The sequence below is a fragment of the Protopterus annectens genome, chromosome 8.part0 (genome assembly GCF_019279795.1).
Source record: "Protopterus annectens isolate FY-2018-M chromosome 8.part0, PAN1.0, whole genome shotgun sequence".
NCBI classification, from domain to species: domain Eukaryota; kingdom Metazoa; phylum Chordata; order Ceratodontiformes; family Protopteridae; genus Protopterus; species Protopterus annectens.
Genome location: NC_056741.1, coordinates 1913353323 through 1913359322, shown reverse-complemented (window position 1 = coordinate 1913359322; position 6000 = coordinate 1913353323). Strand labels below are relative to the sequence as shown.

Here is a 6000-nt window from a genome sequence, read left to right as displayed (position 1 = left end):
TATAACTACTGAGCATGCCAATGTTTTTAGTAAAGGGATGACTTATGTTCCCATGAAAAGGGCAAATATTACTAACTTGATAACTGAGCTAAAGCTTTTCACTAGAAAGTTAAACTTGGCGGTTTTACATCAGCAAACGCCAAGTATGGCTAATAATTTTATGCGAATTCCTAGTGTAATAAATCCTCCACTCCATCCAAAAATAAAATTATTTGAGGAGTTATGTGAAATAGATTTTAGATATCATTTGAAAAATAAAAAACGAGGATTTGACTATCGGAATAGTAAAAATAATTTTTCAGATGTAGAATGGAAAATGTTAAATGATATAAAAACTAATAATGATGTTCGCATTATGCAGCCTGATAAAGGTGGCGGTTTAATTATCATGAATGTGTTTGATTATAATCAAAAGTTATTACAAATCTTGTATGGTGATGCCTATATTGAAGCTTCCCTAAATGAAATTAACATTTCTTATTCTAGGATCGACTGTATTCTCGAAGACATGTTGTGGCAAGGCCAAATAACTAGGGAGGCATTTTCATATATGACCATGGAAAATCCCAGGATTCCAATCATGTTTGGACAACTAAAATTGCATAAAAATTTGCAAGATCCACCGATTCGTCCAATAGTGGATGCTGGTGTTTCAAAAACCTATTACATTGCAAAGTCTATTGATAAAAAGTTGAAGCACAAGCTAAATGAACTAGAGTATATTTCTCAAGATTCCTGGCATTTTCTCACTAAGGTCAATGATGTTACTATCGATAATTTAGAAGAGCTTATATTTCTTACAGTGGATGTAAAAGATCTCTTCACTTGTATTCCGCAACAATTAGGTATATCTTGGTTTACTGACTTTTTCTTTGAAACTTTACCCATCATATAAAATGAGTTAAATACACTAACAGATTTGTTAGATCTAGTTTTGTCAAATAACTATATCTATCATGATGGGCAATATTTTAAACAAATCAAGGGGGTTGCGATGGGCTCACCAGTTGGCACATTATATGCAAATGTAGTTATGGCTGTATGGGAACATAGATTTTTGTTTCCATCATTATTTATGAAACATGTGAAGATTTATAGTCGATTCCTGGATGATTTATTCTTTCTATGGGAAGGCTCGGTGCAATCCATTGAAGAATTCTTAATATATGTAAATGACACTACTGAATTTTTAGAATTCACACACCAATATAGTAAGGATATGATAGCTTATTTGGACGTTTGTCTGCAGAAAGAATTTGATCATAATAAACTAAAAGCTACTATCCATCGAAAAAAGACTTATTCAAATAAATTCCTACATTTTGAAAGTCATCATCCACAACATGTAAAAAAGGCAGTGCTAAAAGGGCAATTAGTATGCGCTGCCCGCATGGTTTCAGTGTATGATGAATTTATTATAGAGTGCCAATTTATAGCTAATATGTTTTTAAATAGACAGTACCCAAGTTGGTTTGTTGATGGCATAGTTAGAGAAGTAGTAGTAAAAAGAGAAAATGGTTTTTATAAGCCTCTGCTAAGGTCAATTGAGTTCATGGAACCTTATAAAATGCAGGAAAAAATATATCTAATAGTACTAATGTGGAGGAAAATGCAACAATAGGTATACCTAATAATACCAATACTGCATTTATCACCACTTATACGCAAGATTCGGAACATATTAAAAATTTGGTTAATAAAAACTGGACCTTTATAAAAGGAGATGGGCAATTGATGAATTTACTAGGCATCAAACCATCCATCACATATAAAAGAGACAAAAATCTAAAGGATTGGTGCCAAAAAAATCCACAAACATATATTAGTAATGCTTATATGAGAAAATGTAATATGTGTAAATATTGTACATATATATTAGAAACTGATCAAGTCCACATAAATGGTAATAATATAATAATAAAAGGGAAATATAATTGTAACACTTTTGGGATTGTTTATGCAGCTCTGTGTACAGAATGCTCAGCCTATTATATAGGAAAAACTGAGCGAAAACTAAGACAACGTATATATGAGCATGTATATGACATCAATAGACAATCAGAAAATAATGCACTTTATAGACATATTGTTCAGTATCCTACTCATAAATTTAAATTTGTAGTACTTGAACAGGTGGTTGCATCTCCTAGAAAAGGCCCCTGGAAAATAATATTAGAGTCTAAGGAATATTGGTGGCAAGTTTTGCTAAATGCCACACATACTCCTGGAATTAATGATTCTATATCTATTTCTAGTCTATTAAAATTGAGGGCTTTGAATAGGTAAATATATTATGAAATGCATTAATATATGTATAGGTTATATTTCTATATATGTATATATCAGATTTAAATTTGATGTTTTAGCATCAGCTAGTATTTAATTTATGTTACGAATAAAGTATTAGTTAGTGTTGTAATGTTTTAAAATTGTATAGTAGTTATATTTTATATCACAAGTATCAAGCATATTTTATGTTTAAAGAGATTTTCAACTGTAATAAGACTTAATTGGAAAATGTATTAATTGGTAAATTCAGCATATAGTATATAAGTGAATAGTACTGTGGTTTAATTTGTCTGATGAAGGCTGAGCTTATACAGCCGAAAGCGCTTACAATGTTTTAATAAACTTGGAACTGAATTTTAGAAGAAATCTGCATTGCCGTTTTTCTGCTATTGTGCTTCTGGACTTTTTATCAGTTTGTGTTCGGTTTGTGGATTATATATATATATATATATATATATATATATATATATATATATATATATATATATATATATATATATATATATATATGTATATACATATATATATATATATATATATATATAGGGGATTATAGTATCAGTGATGTTTAAATGTTAAATAAAAATACTTTCAAAAAACAGTTCAAATATCCATATTAAAGAAAATCCCCATCATAAAACATAAAAACTGCAAAAGGAAAATAATTTCCTTTTGCAATCTTTACATCAAACTCTAGCTCAGATTTGCCCAAATAGTGGTACTGTTAAGGACAGTGTCTTTTGAAGGCAAGGTGCAGGTGTTGGGTTACTGCAGGGCTAGATTCCGGTTATCATGCATTAATAAAATGGTACATAAATAAAGGTAAGCCATTATTAAACCTCTTCAATTCATTTTCTAGTAAGTGGATAAATATGGACAGTTGCCACATTAAAGTCGGAACACATTCCATTCCATAATCCTATCTTAACTATAAGGCCAAAAACTATTTACAAGTTTTTGATAAAATAATTTGTTGTATTCTTCTCTCAATAAAACTTCAGTGGTGCACATGTGCAGTCATTAGAATGATTTTAAATATGTAGCTACCACTTTGACACAAAACCAGAAAAAAATCTGCTGCAAGATATCTTTCAGGTTAGCCCATCCATCAGATATATCTTGTGTCACAACATGAAGGCAGAGAGTATTGCCCATAGCAACAAAGAAATTGTATTCCACAAATGAAACATTTTCACACTAGACTAATGTTTATAATTCCTAAGATTGCTAAGACATGTAAGATTTTAAGTGATGCTATGCACCTACGGTAGCCTGTAATGTTGAAGTGCATTTATCACAAAAAAACTACATCCAAATAGTGTATAACCCTGCAGGCAACAGGAGGAGGGTTCAACATGCTCATGCAACTTCAGGACCAAAGGAAAAACACTACCAATAATGAAAAAATGTAAATATTTGAAGAGCAATGTAAAACACCTCAACGACTGTCCTACCTTTTAAGAGTGGCCACATGTGTTACTCTCAAATGTACAACAGACCTGGCATACTATATCTGCAACAGAGCAGAGTAATTTGCAGTAGAATCTTACTTCAGTTTTTTAACGCACACATGCTTAACGCTCACTCGAGCAACCATGCCAAATATAGAAGGGAGCAGAATATAAAAATTGCAAATAATTATAATAAATACATGCAGCGAATCCTCTGGTTTCTAGAAAATGAATGCACTCTTTGGAGTCCTAATCTTGCACATCTTTACTGGTAAAATGTTATAAGCAAGATTTATTTCCGATGAGGCTGACATTTGGTGATGTTTCAGAAAGTCACAAAGAAAAGATATGGCCAAGTGGAAAAGAGGGTAAAGGAGTTTTGGGAAGCAGCCCAAGTTTTGCATGAACTACAATAAATGCAGACTATAGCCATGATTACAAACTTTAAGACAGGCCAGCCATGCCAGGAAATGTGCATGTACTCGATGGACTTAAGGAACAGAAGGCTGGAGGAAACAGAACTCAATAAAACAAGCAGTATTGCAAATGGATTTAATGTCTGGAACAACCTACAACAGCTCAACAGAAACTGTGCAAATTTGTTGCCATATGTCATGAGAATTAAAAGCAAAATGATTATTCCAAGCATTTTTAATGGTCTAAATCATTCACAGGAACTTACAATATAATCAAAACTGCAGATGCAAGCACTGATGCTGTGTCTATCATAATACTGGTGAAAAAAGTCAAAGGATTTAAGAAACATATAAATAGTATTAAACCAGGTATTTCAGTTCACAAAATGAACTGTGTATCTGCAGATTATGGTTGACACCACCACATTACAATACAGTATGACAGGTACTACTGAAACTGTAGCTCACCCCTCAAAAATACAAAAAAGATTTAGGCAAGCTTTCACTTGGTGGATACAGTGTTTTGAAGGAACATTGCTTAATCAAGTATTTAAATATGGGTTGGTAAGCAAGGTTCAGCTTTTGCTGAGAGAGGCAGTTTAAAAGAACAAAACAGCTTGGTGCTTTACTGCCCACCATGGATTGTGTGGTTTAGGACATGATGGAGGTGGTGGCGCGGGGATTTGGGATTTGTAGATACCTATCTATCCAATGCCACATGCTAGGTTTGTTAGGTAGGTTGGTTACTTCTGGTGTAGAAATTTAAATGTAAAGACAAACTGACTGTATAGAAAACTTAAAAGTGCCAAGTGTTTGACAGACTGCCCATAACATAATAGCTCTGGAAGGAGTAGAGAATGAACTATCAACAATGTTAATCTACTAAAAGGAGTCCACTGAAAGGTCGAGATATGTTGGGGAAAAGTTATTAAAAAAAAGACTAGAAGAATTACAACTTTCTCCTGGAAATCGCCAAACTATGTCTCACAAAAATAATGCTACAGAGATATGAAGGGTTTGACCTCTGCAGGAAAAAAGGTGTGATGGGTACGCCATAAGCATAAGACTGGAGGAACAAACTACTCCCTGGATCTGAGGCAGTTCTTCAAAGATACTGTGCTAGACAGAAGGAACAGACTATCATACTGAGCAACAGAAAAAACAAAAACAACATGCATTCACAAGAGGTTGGAACAGATGGAAAAGGGGTAAGTTGGAAGGCAAAATAAAAAGCAGTAGAATGCTGAATGCATTAAAAGGGCAGTCTAGGCAGGCAAACCGTGTTCCTGTGCCAACAAACTAATGAAATGAAACTGATGCTTACTAGACACAGAGTTTGACTGCATGGGAGACTGGTGTCATAAGAAAACACAATACTTGATGTTAATTTTCATGGAAAACACAAGGTCACTGAACAAATCCTTTATGATATCCCTAGATTACTCTTCAATCCAAAATGCCACGTGATTCTATTGTTAAGTAGCAGACAGACCAAGCTTATCTAGGAGGCATTCTCACTTACTGTCCTTTGTCACCATAATGAGGTTAGGGTGCACTCCTTGTTATCCTTTGTAGCCCAAATGACTTCAGTGTAAGCTTAAGTGATTTACAACAGTAGAAGCTGGTCTCATAGATCACACTAATGTACTTAAAAGTGTAGCTATAGCTGGGCAGTTACTGCAGTTCCTATGTACCTGTGATGTTTTATAGCATGCCATAAGGCATTAATCTTATACCTTTGTGCACCAATATAAAACAAAATGTCATGCTGCGGTAGCGTTGTCGCCTCACAGTTAGACGTTGCCCGTTCGATTCTCAGTTAGAGCGTCTTCTGTGTAGCGACA

General features: G+C 33.7%; 1 protein-coding gene across 4 annotated transcripts in view; it reads right to left on the bottom strand.

The window, feature by feature from the left end:
- Positions 1-6000, bottom strand: part of NUP93 (nucleoporin 93) — a 1122661-nt gene that overhangs the window by 395254 nt on the left and 721407 nt on the right. The window lies entirely within an intron of this gene.